The sequence below is a fragment of the Catharus ustulatus genome, chromosome 6 (assembly GCF_009819885.2).
Source record: "Catharus ustulatus isolate bCatUst1 chromosome 6, bCatUst1.pri.v2, whole genome shotgun sequence".
Taxonomy (NCBI): Eukaryota; Metazoa; Chordata; class Aves; order Passeriformes; family Turdidae; genus Catharus; species Catharus ustulatus.
Genome location: NC_046226.1, coordinates 52,691,848 through 52,713,655, shown reverse-complemented (window position 1 = coordinate 52,713,655; position 21,808 = coordinate 52,691,848). Strand labels below are relative to the sequence as shown.

Genomic DNA, 21,808 nt, shown 5'->3' with positions numbered 1-21,808 from the left:
GATACAGAGAACTCTCAAGGGGGAGCATCCCACGCCTGCTGCTCAGCAATAGGGACAAATACTCTGTCCTCCTGCCTTTTCCATAACAAAATACTGTTGTCCATAATACCAGAGAGCATTTGCAGTCTCCAAAGTCCTAAAAAATTATGCACCAGGGTCAGGCTTTCACTCTTGCAATGTGATAGTTTACTCCTACATTTTTTTAATAGTTATCCAGATGTTCTACTTATTCTGATTATCCTGAGTTTCTCATCTTGTTGTCATTAGCTGGGGAAGTTTTTGGCTTGACTAAAGCAAAAATTTACACTCTGTGTAGCTTTTCTGGGTGGGCATTTCCAAAGTTTTGGCGTATTTCAGAGTTATATATGTCTCCTTGTTCTAGATCTTCTAGTCCTTTGTGCAGTAAGACCAAGAGGACAAACAGTGCAGTATATTTCTTTCTGGGCACAGTTATCTTCTGCATGCTGTAGTTTAAAATGCAGAGGAGGTCACCGAATTTACAGTGAATTTACTGCACTTTGGGGCTGTGATTCCTTTTTCTTCTTGGGGCTTCTTTTCCCTTCTTAATTCAGAACAACTTGTGCACTGCAAATGTGACCTTATAGGATCTGAGTGCTTGGATGAGAGGGATTTGGGAGTAATTTTTGCTTGTTTTCATTGATGTGGGGTTTTTGTCTTTAGGAATCTTATTAGAGAGATACTCTTGACCTAAAAATTCCTTTTGCTGTTAATAATACCTCTGCTGTAATAATATCTCTGTTATAGAGCATTTATGACAGTGCTGTGCAATGTTTGCTTTGCAACCAAACTCCTGCTCTTTGGAAGACTCTATTTAAATTCTGCTGCAAGTTTTTGTTTTACTGCACTGTCCTTGGGTGTGACAAACACTGATTAGATGGGAAGTTAAAAGCAGAAGGTTTGAGAGGTCATTTTTATTAATATCTTCCTAAATGAATCCTAGGACTGCAGGATGTGTTTCTCAATGCTTTCAAGAGAATTCCTAGAAATTACTTTGGATTGTTAGACAACGTCCTTCAGAAACTTTTGCAAAATATTCAGATATAACTTTCTACTAGTGAGTGAAATTCACTGCATGCTGTTCAATAGAAACAACTAATCCTAAATTCTACCTTTGTAATTCTTAAAAAGTGGGTTTTCTGAAGACTCAAACCAATTCCTATTTAACTTGCTCCTCGAGTTTCCCAGATGCCTTATTCCAGATGACAACTATTTGCTTTTTTGCCAAACCCTGAGGTACCTGTAAGACTGGATTCCAAAATGTCAATGCTATTGTAGAGTATTCATTGAATTTGGGCAGGGAGAGAGGGAAAGAGGGACTACATGAACCTAGTTTGTTTTTGAAGGACTTCACACACTCACATGGCCTTTGGTAATAAATTGAGTTTAGCTCTCACTGATAATATTAAATAATGCTGACCTAACCTTATCTAGACCTGTGAGGGTTTTTTTTTTTCTCCTCACCCCCAAAGATAAATGTATTGTTACACTGGGTATGGATATTTATGCTTCAGCAGTGCCTTGTGATATCTCCACAGTGAAGTTTATTCAGGAGCAGACCATCTGAACCTAATTCAGTTTCTTGTTTTCAATTTGCTTGGGAGCTGTTATTCTAAACTCTTCAGTGTAGAAATAGGCATTGGCTTTTGCAGTGTGCTAACCTTGTCCTCTCTTTGCCTCTTTTAGTAACCTCGTTTGATGAACTGTGTTTCTTGCTGGGATATGTGATTACCTGTGGCTCCCTCCTGCTCCAGTGATTGTCCAAACCAATTCCCTTCACATTCATGGCAGAAACAATCTTCTTTCAAAGCTCCACCTGCAGCCCAGCTTCCTCTCTCAGTTCTCTGGGCAGCTGGCATCCACCCTGCCCAAAGGCAGGAGGGACAGGAGCACAGCCATGCTCCCCTTCCTTCCCTTCTTTTGGGACTCAGTGACTCTTGTGGGTCCCCTCCAGCTCAGCATGTTCTGAGTGAGGCAGCCTTTGAATTTCCATCACCCTGCATATATTCCTATTTTAATTTAGATCTGTATGGCTCCTTCCAGATGGTCAGCCAGAACAAGAAAAACCTTAAGATCTCCCAGCAGAGTTCTCCAGAGTAATCCAGGGTGTTACAAACCTGTTCCTGCACAATATTTTGGTGATTGCTGTCAAAACCAACTTTAACTGGGCCTCCCCAAGTGTTACTTTTCTTTGAAGGCTGCTAGCAGTAAAAAAGGATGTCAAATCAATCACACTGGTACAGGACTGCCTGGGCATGTGGAAAGTCTTCAGGCAGTGTTTGGGTTGGTTTTGGTCAGTGCACAGCTCTGTGCTGGCCTCCTGAGCCACTTGTGCTCCTGTCATTTGGGGCTCTCTTGTACCTTCATGTCTGAACAGGGCTGATCTTGTGAGCTGGTACCAGTGAGCTGACACTTCCCAAAAAACTCACCCAATACAGCCTGGTGGTTCTCAAGAACATTTTCTGCTACAATCTGAAATGCATCTGCAGAACAGAGTTTGATTCTAGTTTTGCTCTGATATCCTTTTTCCCAGAGTAAACCTCACATATCTTGTGGTTTATTGAGCATAAATGCCTTGGCCATATCAGCACAGGGAAGTGCTGCTCTGATTTATTTATATTTTGATAATGAGTTTGGAAATGTTTTTAGCTCTCCATGGGGCCTTAATTGTAAGAATAGATGAAAATGCAAATGTTCTCATTCAAAACAGCAGTAAATATGTTTTTAACTTGCTAACTCAAATGGAACTTAATTAGGGTAGACATGTATTTACTGCTGTCCTGGACTGAGGTCAGTGAGACCTGGCACTGTCAAGTTTAGTTTTTGATTTGGTCGCTACAGAATGATTTATATAAGTGAAAGAAAAACTTGTTTTTGTCTGGAGTCCTAGGCCTCTCGATGCTCTGTGATTAGTATCTTGGGAGCATGGTTTTCAGTACATTCTGCAGGATTTGGTTATAAATCTCTGTCCTTGAACACTTCTTCAAGCCACCCCAATAGTTCTTCTTGTGCACACCTCCTCTGTTCCAGAGAGGTCACAACTGCTCCTGACTGACTGCAGTCAGGGGAAGGCTGCAAATGTGCCCCAGGTGCATCCAAGCTTTCTCAAAGTTCAGGAATACTCCTGAACAATCTAGGGCTTCATGGGGGAGAACCTGTGAAGCTCAAGTTGTGACCCCGATGCTTGGAAAGGGCAAAGAGCAGTTGAGAGTCCTGTAATAAATCCTGGGGACAGGGAGATTCCCAGTTGGAGCCGTTTGGACCTCCCTGGTAAAGGCTGCAGATGCTCATCAGGCTGCTCCAATGTGCAGGAATCCCACCTTGATCTGTGAAACAGAACATTTGCTTTCAGGAGAGAAAGCCTGTGAGGGGAAAAGCAGAGTCTGGCTGTGCCCTTGATGAGGGATTGATCTTGTTATGCTGTGGTTTGTCCAGAGGAGCTGGAGCCTTGTTCTCCCAGGGTGGCATTTCCCTTATTTATTTGCTCTTTGTTTAGCCCTGCATTTTTAAGTGCTGGCTGCAGGTCAGACCCTGCTCAGCCAGCAGCTGCACTGGCCAATTCAGAGCCAGTGAGCTCAACTCAGATGCTAGCTGCTCCCCAGGTTTCCCAGGATTTTCAGCAGTAAATCTGCAGAACACATCTAATCCCGCTGCAGCCTTCTCCAGCCTTCCTGACATGAAGGATCGTGTGGTGGCCGCCGTGATTTGTGTGCAGCAGTGGAGTCCCCGGGACACAGACCAGTGATTAGGAGCTGTGTGGTTTGGGGGGAAGAGGAGAGGTTGTTTGCTATTTCTGGGTTAAGGAAGGAAGGCAGTTCAACTTTGCATTAATGAACTGACTAGAGGAAACAGACCCAAATCCAAAAATCCTGCCAAATATTAACTTTTTGTTGACGGTAGAATTTGTTCAGTTTATACACCTGCTATAGAAGTGCTTTTTATCAGAAGCTGGTTCATTTCCAGAAATGAATATAAACCTCTGGCCAATAATAGACAGAATAATAGAGAAACAAAAACAAAATCACAAGCAAGCCTGTCTGCAATGATTTATTCGTGTTTTCACCACATGGAAAGCAAATGTTTTGATTAATTTGCTGGAAGTTTACTTCTCTTGTTTTCCTTAACATTTTTCTTTATTATTGGATTTGCATCTTAATACAAATAGTCTGCTATATATTTAGATATGTTGTTTAGTTTATGACTGTATAACTGGAAAGAAAGATGAAATTGAAGATAGCTACAGAGATACAATAAATTAAAGTTTATCAAATTTGTTTTCAGGTCCCTGCTGCCTCTTAACTCTGAAACATGGAAAACCAAAATTTCATCATAATATTTGCTTCTTTGTTGTAGAGATGGAGGTGCTGACAGAAAGGTTGATGATGGATGAGTAAACTTAAAAAAAAAAGAGAAAGAGAGAAATACTGGTGATTCCTTAAGATGAAAGGAGAGAGGATCTGTGCCGGTGTGGAACAATACCTTTCTGTCCATAGATATGGGACAGGATGGAAGAATTTGGCTCCAGAATGGTCTCGCCAGATAAACCCAAAGGGCATTTGAGGTGTTTGCTGTGATCCTTGTGAAACTGGACTCCCTGCAGAGCTGGTTCAGAAAACTGGGAATGTTCTGTGCAGAAGCAACTGGACAGATATTCCTTGCTGGGCTTTTTTAAATTCATGTGTTCTGAACTGCTGGATCCACTCTGGGACAGAGGCTGATCTTAAAGTGGTGTTGTTTGAGATCTTAGGAGCTGTTTCCACAAAACCAGTGCAGCTGTGTGTTTCCTGTGCTGGAATGAGCACTGTTGGGTGCTTCCCTTTGGGAAGAGGCACCCAGGCTCACCCAGCTGGGTAATCCCCTGCCCTCCCCGGATTTGTTTCAGCGCACGGCACATCTGGCTCTCCCGCGTGCTGTCGGAAAAGCTGGATCCTGTTTTCCATGGCCTCATCCTCCTTCCACCCCCACTCTCCTCCTTCCCCCAGAGGAGGACGGCGCTGCCATACGGCATTGCAATCACTGCAAGTGGCCAGTTCAGGACAACTGGAAAGGAATTTGAGCCATTACTGGAATTCTAATCTCAGACTCTTCTAGAAAAGAGCTTAGCAGCTTTTTGCTTGTCCTCTTGGGCCTGATGTTTGACAGGAAATGAGTTTGAAGGGTTCAGGAGCAGGTCACGGAGCTCGCCTCGCTGCCAGCTGCTCTGCCGACCTTAGCAGTGTGTTTGCAGAAATCTGAGACACTTGCTTGTTATTAAAGCCTTTTCTCTGAGAAAAGTGACTTCCAAAGCCAGGTCCTACCAGACGTATTTCCAGAATATTGCATCCTCCTCTCTCTGAATTCTTCTCCACTGACACTTGCTATGACCTAAGACTCCAGCCATGTGAAAAATGCTGTTTTGTAATTCAAGGCAGAGTGAACAATTGTGTTTGCAGGCATGTTTATGTTTGTCTTTTGCAGCACTTACTTTGTTTGTCCTTTACGTGCCCATCTGTGGGATCTCAAAGAGACTCAGATGGTTCCCCTAGCTTGCCTAATTAATAAAATATCTCATAGACTCCATAAAATACTTCAAATCTGGTCTCAGGAAAGCAATTGTAGTGGATGGGCTGACTGTTTCCTGTGCAGCAGCTGAGAAGCATATTCCCAAGCAAATTTAAAAATAAAGCAGCCTCCATGCTTTCTTGGAATCCTATTGGCAAGCCAGTGTTGCTCAGACTAGCACGAAGTTCAAATAGGCCATGGAGACTGATGGCATGTCCCTCTTTCCTCACTGTGTTTCTGATTTAGAAATCACTTTCCAAATTAAAAATATCAGAGCAGACAGACCAGGCCAGCAGGGAAGCTCAACAACAGGGCTGTGCTGGCAGGAATATTGCAAATAAAAAGCTGTAGCTGAAGTGCTCCTGATCACCTGCTTTGAGAGTGCTGCATCTTCCCAAGTTCTGCAGCTCTGTGAGTTTCCTTGTAGGAGGGCATGTCTGGGGAATAATCCTTGCACAGAGCCTCTACTTCCAACCCAGCAGGCTTGCTTTTCCCCTCCTCTTCCTCCTGCCCAAGAAGGTTAGGTGTTCTTGCAAAAATACTTGAGGAGATGCAACTGAAACAGCCCAAAATAGGTAAGACCAACTGGCTGTATCACTGCATTTTTTAGCATCTTTTATTTCTCTCTTATGCCTTCGCTTCTGTAGGAATTTGGCTGCTCTGCAGCTTCTGCTGCTTTAATATATTGGTCAGTTTGCACTTCAGCTTTCTCAAATGTCTGCTGTCTCTCCAGAATCAGCCTGTCCTGGAAAACAAAACGTGTGCAAATCCACTGACGAAAAACAGACACATGGAATACACAAATGCACCATTATTTGACTTCTTAGTTCAGCTGGTGAAAAGTCTTCCAGAAATCTTGAACAACAACTGAAAATAGACTTGGAAGCTCCAAAGACCTATCATTCATGGGTAACAACTACTTCAGCCCTAATCATTTGTGGTTTCTGCCCCAGTTTGAAAATAATTGTGCAGGCCAGCCCAGTATTTATGCAGAGCTAAATAGTAAACCTCTGGTTCAATGAGACTTGATAGCACTGAGCAAAAATGAGATATAGTGTTTGCTCAAGCACTCTCCAGAATGGAAAAGCCAGGAATTAATAACAAGTGAGATTCTGACTCAAAAGGTTTCTGGTCTCCTTGTCTTCCTTAGGGAAGTCCTGCTGCCTGTCCTTAGCTGCACTGTTTGAGAGGAGCTACTTAACAGGAGCTCTCACTTAAAGAAAGAGTGGAAACAGCAAAACCTTTACATTACTTTCTAGTGCAGTGACTGCTGTGAGTATGGCCAAGCAGAATGGGTCATGAATAATAATCCACTATTCACAAATAATGCCAGTGGAAGGAATTGAAACTCATTGCTCATCCTCCTCACAGGATGCAGTCAGGGTTTTCTGGCTAAGAGCTGGGAAGGGGCAGGGGGAAGAAACCCACCTGTTAAAGCAGCAACAAAGCTGTTAAAGCTCCAACACTCTGCTCCTTTTGCAAGTTCATCCCTCCCTGAGAACAGAGCCAGCTCCCTGGCTCTCAGTGGAGGAGCCAGAACTGCACTGTTTTCCATAAGAGCACTTGGGCTCACAAACAGGGAAGGGACACCCAAGCAGGAGCACTCAGGTGAAACCTCCAGGCTTCCAGCTCAAACTCCCTTGGGGCCCAAGCACCCACTTCATGGCACAGCTGGGATTTTGGAGTAGAGAACACATGGGCACAAAGAATCACTTGTCTTGTGGATATTTATGAGTTTCTGCCCTTTTCTGTGGTGTGACAATAGTTTGGGATGCTGTCAGTGCACCAGCAGAGGTGTCTTTAGAATGTGCAAGATGAGATTTTGGGCAGTGTGTGTAGGGATTAGAGCAAGTGTACACATGGCATGCCTCAAGAAATCAGCTCTGTAAATTGTTTTTCTGGATGAGATGGAACCTGAGAACAACCTTAGCAGCAGGAGTCAGTACCAACTTTAGAGTTATAAAAAAAATTCCATGTTCTGTTCTTTTTTTTCCCCCTTTTTTAATTGCTGAAAGAGACCATTGTTGAGATAGGCCTAATTAAATTATCTCCTTCTAGAATCATCACTATTTCTAAGACCTGTTTTGAGTACAGATGTGGGAGGCAGTTTGTGCACCACATTCATGATGAATATTTTAGGTTTTGAGTCCAGCAGTGATGGAGTTGTACAATATCTCTGGATATACCTGGAAGAGCATCTGTTCCAAAGAAGATAAATGGTTATTTTCCAAAATAACATAATCATAAGATTATCTGAATTAATTTTGATGACAACAAGAAGTTCAGTCCTGGAAAGGTTAAAGCCAGGAATGTTTGTCAAGGAGCTTCTTGTCACAGGCAGCTTCTGACCCAGTGAAGTCACCTGCATGAGCTGCTGAACATTTCCTCACTGCACACAGTGTGGCTCTGGGGGATCCTTCTGCTTATGTTTTTGTGGGTTTGTTTTCTTTAGGAAGAACATTCCATTTTACCCTAATGGAAGCTGAGAAACCAATATTTTTCTTGACTCTGCCTTTGTTTCAGAAAGTTCCTATCAGAAAAAAGAAACTACAAAGCAAACCAAAACCCCAAAAGATAATGGCTGAAAGAACCATTAATTTCCCCCTTCTGGACAGAGGCCTGAATAAAAACTTGCTTGTAAAGTCAGAATTTCAGGGGAAACTCCAGCTTGAAGAGTCATCATTGACTCACAAGCCAAAGAACTGTAAATGATGAATTAAGAGCAGTTTAAGTCAAATCTGACCATGGATTCTCCTATTTTTGTCATGTGCTATCAGCTTTTCACATTTGCAGGTTTTCCTCACTGTTGTAAAAGAAATAACACAAAAAATCAAGGTAAAAATGAGCCTGACTGCACACAGTGAAAGTTCAAATGTGCAAGGTCAAATGTGCAGGTTCACTAGGCTGGAGAGAAGGAACTCTGGGCATGCTAGCAGTAATGGGTGGAAAAAATGTTGAAAACAAATGTTGTTTTCTTAAATTGATGCTATTCACAGCAATTCACCTTTCTGTGCTGTGGCTAGATGCATTGAGTTTTAACTGCATGGTGGGGTCTGAGATTGCTTTAAAGGAAAGTGCTGATTAAATGTATTTTTCTGAAACAAACTTGATCCTTCATGCACAGGAATCATCTCATGGGGCCTGATCAAAAAAAAAAATCCAGTGGACCTGGAGTGGGATTAATTTAATTGGCTTCAATAAGCTCTGGATCAGACTCATGGGGAATGAAGAGTGACTTTCCCCTAATCTCTTAAATTCTTCTCCTCTCCCATTCCAAAGCTATTACAAAACTGGTGAAATGGAAGGAATGGTTTCTCTTGGTCTCGTGTTCTTCATCAGTCTTCAGGTTTATTTTAGGCTATAAATCGCCCTGATCATGGATGCTTTCTTGTTTTTGTCTTACAATGTTTAGCTGCAGAAGGCCATGTTTACTGCCTTTCTGCAGCTGCTGCTGTGCTGAGATTGTTTATCTGCATAGTGCCTGTCTGCTGTGGCTTCTTAGGTATTTCACAATCTGAAAAGCTCCAAACTCTTCAGTAGTTGATAAGAAACTGAAGCATAATGTTCTCAGAAACAAAATCTATCAGAATAAAAAAGCTGAGGTTTTTTTTTTTTCTCCTTTTGCGAAAGCATCTCAGAGGGCCAGCATAATAAAAGCCATTTATTGTGGCTGTGCTCTCTTGTGGTGCTGCATGTGCCAGAGCACAGCTGTGTGTAGCCAGCATTTTGCTGAAGGGTTTGCATGAGGCTGGCAACAGGACACAGTGGTTTGGTAGAGCTGACTTGTCCATCCACCACCACTGAGCAGGGAATGCTGCAGCTCTGCAGCCAAAGCAGATTTAGCTGCAGCTCCCTGCAAGTGCCCAGCATTGCAGTGTAACCAAAGGAGTGTTGGGCTCTTGAGGCTTCCCCACATCCAATGCCACTGCTGTGCAAAATCCTGGGACTTTACATGCAGTGCTCTGTGGCATCCAACTGGAAGAAGATGGAATTTTGAGGCTTGGAGTGAAATTTAAATTCCCATGATTCTTCTTGTCCTCACATCCATCTTGTTTTTTGCAACCCGGCCAGCACCAGTTTAAAAACATTGGCAAGCACCGAGATGTTCGTGGTGATGAATATAAACAGGCTGTTGCAAGCATGTCTGAAGACATGCAAAGCTGTGAGGAGCAGGGCAGGAAGGGCAGCCAAGGAGGAGTCTGGCACCAGGCAGGCAGGATGTCACCCCTGCTCCGGGCAGTCTGCTCGTCTGGACAGCCAGGGGTGCCTGCCAGGGTGGTGTTGTAGGTCTGGGAGTGCAGATGGGTCACATCCCCTGTGACCAAAGCCCTCTGCAGGGAGGGACAATCCACAGTGGGTCCCTGTGAGTCTGTGCATTTGGGAGCCCCAGGTTTGATTGAGATGATTCTGTTGCTTACACCTGGAGCTTTACTTCATCCATAAAGAAGGTGCAGCTGAAGGTTCACCTGTAGGAAGGCATGAGGGTCTTGAAAAGCCCCTTGTGCCAGACTTCCCCCAGCCACTCTTGTGCCTCTTGCAGCCTCTGGTGTGTCCCTCAGTGCCATGGCAGAGCAGAGACTCGTTTTGTGCTGCTGTCTCCATGTCAGGCACATCTCCACCGAGCTCTTCTGCACAGCTGGTCACGAAAGGAAGGGCTGCAGCCTTGTGGGATGTGTGGGGGAGGATGCTGATAACCTTGAAGGCAGCCTTGCCCTTCTCCCAGCCACTAAACAAACGCTGCATGGCTGGGCTGTGGCCATTCTTGCTCCTGCCTGGAGGATTAGGACTGCTCACGGAAAAATGTGCGTTGTGCTTTGTTTGGAGCCCATCCCACATGTTAAGGTTGTGATGTATGGCCCCCATCCTGCCCTGAAGTGTGTGGCTGGAGTGGTGAACACGCAGAAATGCTTTGTATGAGGGAGAGTCCAGGCTTTGTAGGGAAAGAGGAGATTTCTAACAATAAACACATTTTGTGTGGGAGTGTGGTGAGTTGTTTGTTTGCTTGATTGTTCACGGGTTTTTAAAACAATTTTTGGTGTAAGATCTTAAGTGTGTGTCCTCAGTGCACACTGGTCATTGCATGCTTGAGATAAGCTGTGCTACAGGCAGGATTGAGGGAAAGGGGCTCTCCCAGCCCTCCATGCAGAAATGAACACTGATGGGTGCAGTGTGCCCCAGAAAAGTGGGGTGGCAGAATCAGGAGCCTGCAGAGGGTGACACAGATGGCATCTGTGGTGACTCTCGGAGCCTGAGTCCCTGTCTGGGTCAAGCAGTCTGCCTCTTCAACCTCTGCAGCAGCTGCATCTGCAAGGCCACTGCTCTGTCCCCTGTTTTCACTTCAGGAACCCTTTCCTCCACTGCTCTGCCTCTTTATTTGCCTCCTGGGATGCCCTTGCGAGCATTCTGAGCATTTTGAACATGTCGTCATCTCTGGAGCTCTTCTTTTTCCTACGTAGATTGGACAAGTATTTGCTTAACGACAATAGCAGCCCTGTCCTTAGTTGCCATGAGTTGTCAGCTGTTGGGGGGAAGGAGAAAATGAGCTATTGTAAGAATGATTCTTTCATGCCAACTGGAACAAAGAGCTTGGGTTGCTCCCCCTTCCCCCTTTGTTTCAGCTTTCTGGTTCTTCCCAGTCTTGGAGACAGCAAGACATTTTCAAAATGTTTTTGCCTTTAAAGAATGAGGGGCGTCAGTCTACCTTGAGGAGAGGAGTTTGGTAAAATTCAGTGCTCATTACAGAGCTTGTTGTGACAAAGGCAAAGCAGTTTTGCCTGCAGAGGCATGGAGGTGTTTGTTTGCACACTGGTACTGGCTGTCCTCACTCGAGCAGGTATCTCTTTTCCAAAAGGAGGGACAAACAGAGCTGTTGCACTGGAGTGGAAGGACACCACTGGCTCTGAATGGTACTGCCTGTTATGAGTCACTTGGAGAGAACTGCAGTGCTGTGCAATTCTCTTTCCCTAAATTAGATTTCCTTAAGGTTGCTTTTATTGTTTGGTTCTCTCACCTTTCCCAACAGCTGCAGTCAGCAGGAATTGCACAAGAGTTAAGTGACCCAACAGCCCAGCGAGAGGTATGCAAAACCCTACTCGTGCCTTGAAACATTTGTGTTTTTACAGTCTCTGGCTGGTTTTTTCCTAATCCTCAGCTGCAGCTTTGTCACAGCAGTTGGAGCTTGTCTTCCTCTCCAGTCACTGCAGGGCTGCAGCCCCAGTCAGGCGGCTGTGCAGGGTGGGGGGCAGAGGAAGGGTTAAAAGGGAGGTGGTGTGAGCAGTACTGGGTCTGAGCAAGCGGTCATTCTCATTGTTAGGAGGAATCCAGAGATTGTATCCTCTACTTTTTCCAGCCTGGCCTCTACTTGGAGCGAGTTAGGGATAGCACCTTAATTAAAACAGAGGGTGGGGGATAGTGCAGATGAGCACCTGCAACAAGGCTGCCTTAATGATACAGCTGGTAAGGCAATGGGAGCTCTGACACAATTCCCATTTTCAGCTCTGTGAGCATCTTGTTCCACTGATCAGCACCTCCAGCCTGGCTGCACCTACTGAGGCTGGGGGTTTCTCTGTCACCTTGGTCCTCTCTGGCTCCCCAGACACCGGCAGCAGGGACAGAGGTGCCCACAAAGGTCTGGGATGGGTTTTACTGGAGGAATATCCCAGTTCAGGGAGCAGGAAGGTTTGGTTTCTGTGAGCACTGGGGCCACCTGGGGCTTTGTTTCCTGCTGGCACTGGCATCAGGGTGTCTGCTTTTGTGCATTTGTTCCTAACAGTGGTTGGTGCCAAGCAAAAATCACACAGGTTTTTGGGGTGGGAACCAGCCTCCAGCTTCCCTGCAAGAAACTGAACTCCCATCTCCTTGTGCACAGCTGTGAGAAAGCTCAGCAGCAGCAGCAGCAACAGGATTTGAATTCCCAAACAGCTTTTTGGTGTTTGAGGTGTTTGTTGTATTTCTTTGGGGTTTGTTTCTATCTAAAGAGAAAGTGCATGGTAAATTACAGCTACAGGTAAGTCCTAACACAAGATAGAGTGTAGGTCATACAGTCTGCTGATAGAATTCTGGCATGGGGTTATGCTGAGGATTTTCAGAGACTCATCATCGTTTAGACCTTATCCACTACAGGTTTAGGTCTGATTCTTAAAGCTGTAACTTGTACGTGTCATCCTTTCCCTCCCTGCAGCCTCATTAAATGTATACTTCAGTAAATTGTTTTATGTTTCTGATACAGCTGAGTGACCCCTAGTGCTTAATGGAATTTAGCAGGAGAGCTGGAGCTGCAGGGGGGTGATGGATATCATCAAACTCCAGGACAGCTTGAGAGATGCATCAAATGTGAACTCAAAATGTGTGCACGTACGAGGGACAAATGGACTCCAGCAATGAAAATAGTTCCCTAATGCCATATGAGTTAGTATGTCACAAGAGCATTAATCAATAGGTTTACTCCAGGAATTATTCTGAGGCTGAAGGGCAATCCAATCATCAGCAGAAGGATATTGGTGCTGCCAGAAACAAAGCTGCAAACAGCACAGCGATTCAAGAAAAGGCATTCAGTGCTGTGTTTGTAATGGATTTACATATTTGTATAACTGCAGAGTGAATTAATTCTATTCCCACTGGTTACAATACAAGGAAATCTGGGAAGATAATATTTTCCACTGATGGTCGTAATAAATGTGATCTGTATTAAGTAGTTAAAAATTATTTGAGCCAAAATTCCATAAAAATTGGCAAGTCATGTATGGGCAGTTTTTCCTGAAAACTGGCAAGAAAGTGAGCTCAAGGAGTGTTGATGGAAATCTGCATGTTTGTCTATGCTTCTAATGCTGTTGGAAAAAGCCAAGAGGTCTTATACTGGCTTATGTAAAAACATGTAAAATTATGAAACCCTACAGGAAACTGAAATTATTTCCCCACCACCTTTATGTTGCTCAATGCAGCTGCTGTGCCACCCACCTCGTGATTGGGGCCAGGGGGCACGGCCACTTTGTCACCCCCCCCTACCAGGGCCCTGCCCTGCCAGCCCCTGGCACCTGGGAATGCCTCCTCAAGGACTCTCTGGATACTTTGGGGTTGGGATATTTCTTACAAACTCTTGTGGGAATTTTTGGTATGTCTGAAACAAGGTGTTTTCCCCTCATTGTTTGAGAGAGGAAGCTTTCAAAACTTGTATGTATTTAAGTGGGTATATAATCAAAAGTATCTCTTTTCATATATATATATATATATATATATTTAGAGCAATATGTAGCTGTAAAATAAAGATATCTCTGACCACAAGTATTTAGAGATGAGGCTGAAGCCAAATCTACCTTTTAAGCCCCAGACTGGCCCTGTCCCTTTGCAGTCATCAGACAGGCAGCAGAGCCAGCTGCAGAGATAAGAGCCAGGGTGATTAAACCCTCCTGATCTGAGTCCCAGCACTTCTGCTCTGATCTGAGCCTGGTGGCACAGGCCAGGCTGGAGCACCAGGGCAGATAGCTGAACCACTCCAGCAATCACAGCTGAGCCCTGGAAAATAGAAGGGGTGAGTCACATGAGGGAGATGAAAGCCAGCACTAAGTGCTGTGATTATTCTATCAAAACGAGTGCTATAAACATGCAGTTCAAAAAATATATATATATATATCCCTAGCTAAACAATGCCACCAGGTGACATTAACTGGTGACACTTTCTAATCTGGGATTCTGAGCTGGTTTGTGTAAGTTTTGCTTTGCTTTGCTTTGCTTTGCTTTGCTCTGCAGCAGATGGGAGCAGAGGGGCAGCTGTGCTGGCCAGGCTGGACCCACTGAGGGTCAGAGCCCAAAACAGAGGGTGGTGTGGGCACCCTGATGGGCTCCTTTCTGTGCTGCTTGGGATGGTAATTTGGAACTTGTCAGTGCCTTTCTGCTCACACTGCAGTGCCATGGCTCTGGCTGTGCTGGCACTGGAACAGGAAAAGCCACGCTTGGCCAAATTCGGGGTCCCACCGTGGTTTGGGGTCAGCAGCTGTGGCTCTCACAGTCCCAGCCTCCACAAAGCCACAAAGTGCCACCAATGCAGGCTTTGATGGGTGCAGAAACCCTCTCCTTGGCTGCACCTGCAGCTGCTGCGTGGCTCTCCTGGCAGCTTGGGCAGCTGAGCCCTCCTCTGCAGGGAAATCTGTCACCAGAGCCTGGCTGTCCCTTTCAGAGAGCTCTAGAGCAGGAAAGGAGAGGTTTTTCTCATACCAGCATCTCTCTTCAGGAGACCAGGAGAGTTAAACCCTAAGAAGTCCTTTTAAATGTCAGGATGATGTAAGGTACCTGTGTCCCACCCTTCTTGGGTGTTCTTGGCTCCACTGCCCTTGACCCCAGTAATTCCAGTACTATTTGTTTTAAGTAATTTTGGTTTTGCTGCTGCATGTCCCAGTGAATAAGAAACAATGTTTCTATTGGCAGCAGTCAGTTCTCCATCCACCCATGTCTCCTCAAGTACAATAAAAGCGCAGAACAGGCTCTCAGCCTCTGACCTTTGCAGTGAGTGCACACTTTGTCACCCAAGTGGGCTGAGAGCAGCTTTCCATCCTTTATGTTTGTGTGTCCATGCCAGTGCAGAAGGAACAAGGTTTGTGTCTGGGCTCTGAAGGTACCTCAGGATCTGGATTTGGAGGTTTGGTTGATGCCACTTCTAAATCCAGCTCCAACTTGTGTAACTTGAGAGCTGACTGTGTGAAGTCACTGGGAGCTCTGCCATGCTTATTTGGGCATGACAGCTTCACACTCATAATTTCCTGGGTTTGAGAGTCAGTGTTTCTATCCCAACCAACTTTAAGTAGGGAGAAGCAGATTATTAATAAGGTTAGCTCTCCAGGGCTTGGTGTTTTTGTCTTTGCATGTTGCCATTTCTGGGAACTCCACACTGCAAAGCTTTGGACCAAAGGTCTTGTCAGGTTTTAAAAAGCTAGGAGGGTTCCTGCAAGTCTGTGGGAGGCATCTTTCTGGCATCCTCATGTGCTTGGCTGCAGTCTTCAAGCCTCCTGGGAAATGAGTGAGAATCCAGCCTTCTGCATGCAGTGTCAGAATGCCTGCTAGCTTTAAAATTAAGGGGGTTTTAAATGGCTAAAATGAATCTCCCAAGAAGGATGTCTGCTGCAAATGAGAGGACTGCACTTCCCATAAGCTCCTCCAAAGTTTGATGGAAGTTCCCTGCTACATCTGTAAGCACACCCTATCAAGTCCTGAGTTAAAAGAAAATATCTCTGAGATCAGATTTCAGGACCATTTGTTCATAGAATTTGTTTACGCTTCAGTGAAATGTTGGATCGCTGAATTCATAACATCTGCTGATGCCACTGGCTGCAAAAGGTAGAAGCTGTCACTTGCTAGGGGTGTGAACAGACATGTTGGATGACTTTGTGGGATATCTAGTTTATTTTTCTTTGGTACTGCTCAACAGACGTGGTTTTCATCTTGCAATGCTCCTAGAACCAAGAGCAAGCCCAGCCCTTGCATCTCCCTCACTCCTCCTCCCTGGCCTGAAAGGGAAGTGTGGTGCTGCTCTTCACAGGGGAGCAGGGGGATTAAAGGTCCTGCTGGGACTGGGTGTCTGCCCCATGGCATCCTCAATTCCAAGCTCTGGCTCCCTTTTCCTACATGGGATACTCCCAGTCCACTCTGGAGCTTCTTGGTGCATGGCTGTAGCAAGATAATTATCTTCTAATGTAAGATTTTTGCTTGGGCTGTGCCCTGAACATAGATTATTGTTATTCCAGAGCAGAAAAGTATGTATGAAGTATATACCTCTACAGTGTATTTAAAAACATATACACCTGGATAGAAAATGATGCTGTTTGCAAGTGGAATGAGGTGAGGCTGGAGGAATTGCTTTGTTGTTGCATGCTCACCTGGGTCTTGCCTTTTCCTGGGACTCTTTTTTTTTTTTTTCCCTCTCCCTAAGAAAGGCAGTAAGAGCCTACATTAGAGAAAAGAACCCTCTGAACTTCTTGTCAGGGTCACACAGTGGTTACATGATAAAAAAGGAATGTATATCCTTGAGCAGACCGTGACTTGCTTGACCTGGTGAAATGTTAGGGCCTCCCATGAGAATCAGACAAACTGTGGAGTTTGGACTTTTTCCTATGCATCCACATTATTTTGGTCAGATGTTCCCTTCACAGTGCTGTTGCTTGTATGTGATCCTGCACAAATCCCTGAATTTCTCCAGTTCTTCACTCTTCTGCTTGGTGAGATACAGAAAAGGTTCATCTATTCCTGCCAGGGTCAGAGAGTGGCTGGTCTGCAGTGTGTGCTGTGATGCCCTGGTGAAAGCTGCCGTGTAAACTCTGATAATGCAGCATGCCCACACTGGAAAGCATGCAGTCTGGAGAGCTACACATACTTTCTTCTCACTTGCAGAGAAGACAAGTCTTTCAACATGTTTTGGTTTTGGATTTTGATCTTTAACCTCGATACTTATGATGGCTGGAAGAGGGAGAGGGTTGGCAAGTGTCTCTCTGGTCGAGATTAACCAGACCAAGAGCAGTGGAGCAGCTGGGGGGGATCCCAGCTCCTTCCTGCACAGCACACCTAGCCCAAGAGCAGAGCCTGTGTCATGTCAACAGGAAAAGATCTGCCTCCACTTGGCAACACAGCCTGTAACACTAAACTTGCCTTCTTGCTGTTCTTTCTCTCAGCACTGCTGGTATTTTCTTCACCTTCCTGTGACAGCTGTCTTCTCCAGGCACAAGGGGGTCACCACTGTGCTCTCTTAACAAACTGGGGATGAGGAAGTGATGCTAAAAGTTCATCCTTTAACAGCACTTAAAAATCCTTCTTTACCCCCTTGTGCAAGGGGAGAAAAGGATGTGGAGACATTTAGGGGTTTTGTTTTGACCTCGGTTTGCCAAGGTGTAGAAACTACACAAAGGGTTTTAGTTTCATTTGTTCCATCCTCTGGTTTCGTCATTTTGGAAATGTAAACAATGCACAGAGTGTCTTGTTGCAACATCTTCCAATAAGAGCAGCATAAAACTGCCCTGGCTACGTGACTCTCTCAGATCCCTGCTGCCTGTAATATTCCCTCTGATGAAGTAATTCAGAAGTGTGTGGGCAAATCAGGAGGTTCTTAATCTCTTCTGATGCCACAGTGGCATCTGCTGTAGGAAAGACTGAGTCTTGGCCCCCTTTCTGCAGAGGTCACCTGCACTCCTGCAGCTGGAATGTCAGTACAGACTGATCTATAGCTGGTATATCAGCTGTATGTGTTATAGCTGGTGCCTTTGGAGCACTGGGGAAGGGCTGCTCTGCTCCTTGGCTTGCCCCAGGGCAGGGACAGGGTCCATCCCTCCCAGGCTGGCTCCTGGATGTGCAGAGGAATGCTCCCCAGGCATGCTGTCAATGATCCACACCTCCATCCCCCAAAGGCCCTTCCTTGGGGAGCTTCTGAGCAATTTCCTGGGCAAAGCCCTTCAGCTGTAAATCTGGTACTTGGTCTTTGCACCAACTGTGCTGCACTCATAAACAAGTGACAGTTCTCACAATTAATGCCAGCACATGACTGGCCTCCTTCAGTCTAAAATAAGTAATTCCATGGTCTTGTGAGGGTGAATGTGAGGAAAGAGATTCCGAAATACTAAGTACTTGAGGGGATTAGCAAAAAATGCAAACGTTTGTCTTTCAGGTTAATAGCCTGTGTGGATGCTGTCATTCTGCCCCTGGGAACCTGTGGGTTGGCATCAAGGCTGTCTCTGAGCGTGTTGAGAGCAGTTAAAGCATTATTAATGTGGGCCACATTCCATGGATGTGCAGCTCTGAGGTGCTGAGGACACCCTTGTTAAAATCCTGGCAGACCATCACAAGCATCTTCGGTGCCTTTGGCCTGGGGGAGGTGTTCCTTTATGAACTGCATTAGTCAGGAGAAAAGGGGAAGGTTTCAAAACAAAACCAAAGTTCAAACTTGAGAAGGGAAAAAAAAAAACAGGACCAAAACTTCTTGAGGTAGGATATTATTGTGGGGCATGTAGCTGCAGGCATGAGCAAAGGCACAGTGAGTGCTGGGGAAGGTGTAAGGTTTGCTCTCAAGCTTCCTGCATGGTTGACAAGTACTGACTCCTCTGGAAGAGACTGCACCCTGCCAGGAAGTTTTTCAGCTGAAGTGGACTTGTTCCTACCACTGAGATAAAACAGCTTACTGAACTTCAATGAACTTGCAGAAAGTATCTGAATTTTTTTGCTCTGAAAGCCTTTTCACCATGCAAGTGAGTGGAATGTGCAGGACTTGTGACTCATGGCAAGAAACTCCAGAGCAAAATGAGGACATCCCACAGTCAGGAGTCACAAGCCTGTTCCTCAGCACCTGGCCTGCCCAGAAGGCTGCTCAGGGGGTCTCCTCTTGGTTGCAGCTGCATGAGGAACCTGCTGAGAAGTGTTCATGGAACAGGGAGCAGTTCTGCCTGCTCCACATCAGCAGCAGTGTCCTGTGCACTCCTGCTCTCCCTCCTACCAGTACAGGTTGAACACCCATACAAGTGCATGCTAATCCTCTGGAAAGGGAGCAATTTAGGACAGCAATTTAGAAAGCATTGTGTAGTTACACTAAAACTTTATCCCTCTGTGTATTTATTTTGAGCAAGAGTGATGGAGGCTGGTTTAAATAAGAGCATGCTTTAAGTTCCTCTGTGCTTTGTAATAAGTGCTATCAACCCCAGCTCTCATGTATGGAAAAGGAAGTCCAAATAAAATGCAATTATAGCATAGAGTTAGCTTTTCCCCCCACTTCAAAGCTTGGAATCTGGTTGTTTTTACAGTTTGTAAAAATTCATAATGTTGTCAGGCTTGGTGAAGCAATACCCACATCTGTGTAGCTGATGACCTGCATTTCACACTGTTTTCTTCAGAGGAGGGAATTCCTGACCACTGTCAGCACTGGAGAGGCTCAAGGGGTCCTTGGAGTGGTCAGCAGTTCAGGCAGGGTGAAGTTGGAATATTGCTGTGGGTTTTGTGCTGTGGGTTTTATGTGGTGCCTGGGACAGCAGCTGAAGCTGTGGCTCTGCACTGAGCTCAGGGGCACCCCCTGGACCTGTGCTCTGTGCCAGCCCATGGAGGTCACCCTGGGGGTCAGGGAAATGCAAAGCCAAGCAGGCAGGGTGCAGAAAGAGAGGGAATAATTACAGCAGCATCAGGCCACAAAGGGGTGGTGAGGGCTGGCACTTGGCTCACTGGGGTTTGCCTGCTTGCACCGTGCTAAGCTGGAAGTGAAAGGATGTAATGCTCCACCTCAAGAGATATCCAGCCTCCTGGAAATATTTATAGCTGTTAAAGTTCCTCTGTTCAGAACAAGCCAGAAATATTGGTGTGCTTTGGATGAGTGTGTCCCTATTCATATGTCAAAAATGCCTACCTCTTAAATGACCTTCTAGAAAGTGCCAGGGAAGGGCCTTTATATATTTGTATAAATTTCATATTGTATATATGTGATAGAAAGACATATAAATACAACATTGCTGATGTTGTATCTGCCATCTGATTTTGAAAAAATCAGCACAAACAGAGGAGAAAATGTTTCCTATTTTAAATCTCTTTGATTACTTGCCTGTGAACAGTTTATGAATCCAGTTGGCCTGCTGCAAATCTGGGAGGGATTCTTTGGACAAAGTACCTAATGTATTTTGTACTGTTTTAGCTGAAAACAAGTCATCTTTTTAATTATCACTTTGAAAAGATGTCCACTGGCTAAATTCAGCAAAATTTTACACGCGTGTTGGGAGATGTTAGGAGCAGCCTGAAAAAACACTATTTTCTCTGAAGAGAAAACTTTCATCAGAGTAAAGGGAAATTATTTGGGATTGATACTGACCTGATAGTTATTTCTGGAGGGCAAATAAAGTGGGGAAAAATCAATTCTGCCCCACAGCCAGTGTTGATTGGGGATGGTCATGCTCAGCTCGCTGCACAGAAAAGAGAAACTACAGAACAAGGGCTCCCTTGTTCTCTGGGATGCATTTGCAGTGGAACTTGATGGCTCACCACATGAAGCCTGAAAAGCTTTCTCATCACCCCCATTATCTTCCCTGGGCCTCCAGGTGGGAATAATGCTGTGCTCCCAAGCACTGCCCAGCACCCCAGGAGCATCCTGGGCCAGGGGGAAGGTGAGAGCTGCCTTGCATGGAGAGCAGTTTTCCGGCAGCTTCCCAGCCTGCCAGAGAAGCAAGTGGCAGCACAAAGGTGTCCCCAGCAATCTGGGGCTGGTGGCTGCAAGCCACCCCTTTGGCAGGGGAGGGAGGATGGTGGGGTGGCAGGAGAGGATGTGCCAGGACAGGGTGGTGGGGTGGCAGGAAGGGATGTGCCAGGAGCAGCTGTCCGACCAAGGCAGAGTCCCACAGGAAATCTGAGCCACGCTCAGAGTGGATTTGTTCAACCTCTGCCAAAGGCAGCCCCAGGGACCTCGCTGTGTCCCCTGGGGACTGCTCAGACAGTGCAGTGGATATCCAGGGCTCTGCTGGAGCAGGGCTAAGCCCAACAGCACACAGCTGTTTGACCATCGTAGAAAGTTCTAACTGCAGAGAGGAATTTTTCCTTGTTGATTTGTATGATTTTCTTTGGAGAGCGATGGTCCTTTGGGCTCTCTGCTTTTTCACTCATCTGTTTTAAAAGCCCCATTTTGGGACATCCCAATCCCTTCAGCCAAGAAAAGCTGGATTCTGCTCCTGGCTTGCTCAGAAATGGTTGCTCAAGAGCAAAATGAAGCATTCCTGTCAGGAATTGGATGCACCACATCCAATGTGCTCCTGGGGTCAGAGGAATAGGTCTTGGGCTCGCAGAGAAATCCTCCTCATGGCAGAGCATGACGTCAGTGCAGGAAGGGCCCATCCAGCTCTGCATTCCGATAGGAAACACAGCAGCCAGGTGATGTGTCCAGCAACAGCGAGCTTAGTAAACTTCCTGCTCAGCTCCAGGACAGAATAAATAGTTCCATGATATCTGCTTCACAAAGCCAAATTGCACACCTCTCTGTACTGCAGAGCTGCTCTGGTTGAGGGACTGTCAACATTTCCCAGCTGGATGGATGATTTAGCTGCTTTCCTTCACACCAGGGTGTTTGACTTACCCAGAGCTGCTACAAGGTTCTGTTTTTATGGAATATAATTTTCATCCACTGGCTATGTCATTCCTGGGCTTGAAAAAGGAGTTTTAAGCAGTGTTAGAGTGTAAGGATAATGAATATTTAAACACATAATTTTGCAAACCCCTGGAGAATAAGAAGAAACTTAGAGTGGACACACACACAGTC

General features: G+C 45.5%; 1 long non-coding RNA gene across 1 annotated transcript in view; it reads left to right on the top strand.

Annotated features, from left to right (window-relative positions):
* Positions 1–11,378: 11,378 nt before the first annotated feature.
* The window catches only part of LOC116998021, a 29,272-nt gene continuing 18,842 nt past the window's right edge, over positions 11,379–21,808 (top strand). The window contains exons 1-2 of the long non-coding RNA XR_004418283.1: positions 11,379–11,465; positions 11,582–11,635. This is a non-coding gene — a long non-coding RNA (uncharacterized LOC116998021). The remainder of the gene's footprint in view (positions 11,466–11,581; positions 11,636–21,808) is intronic.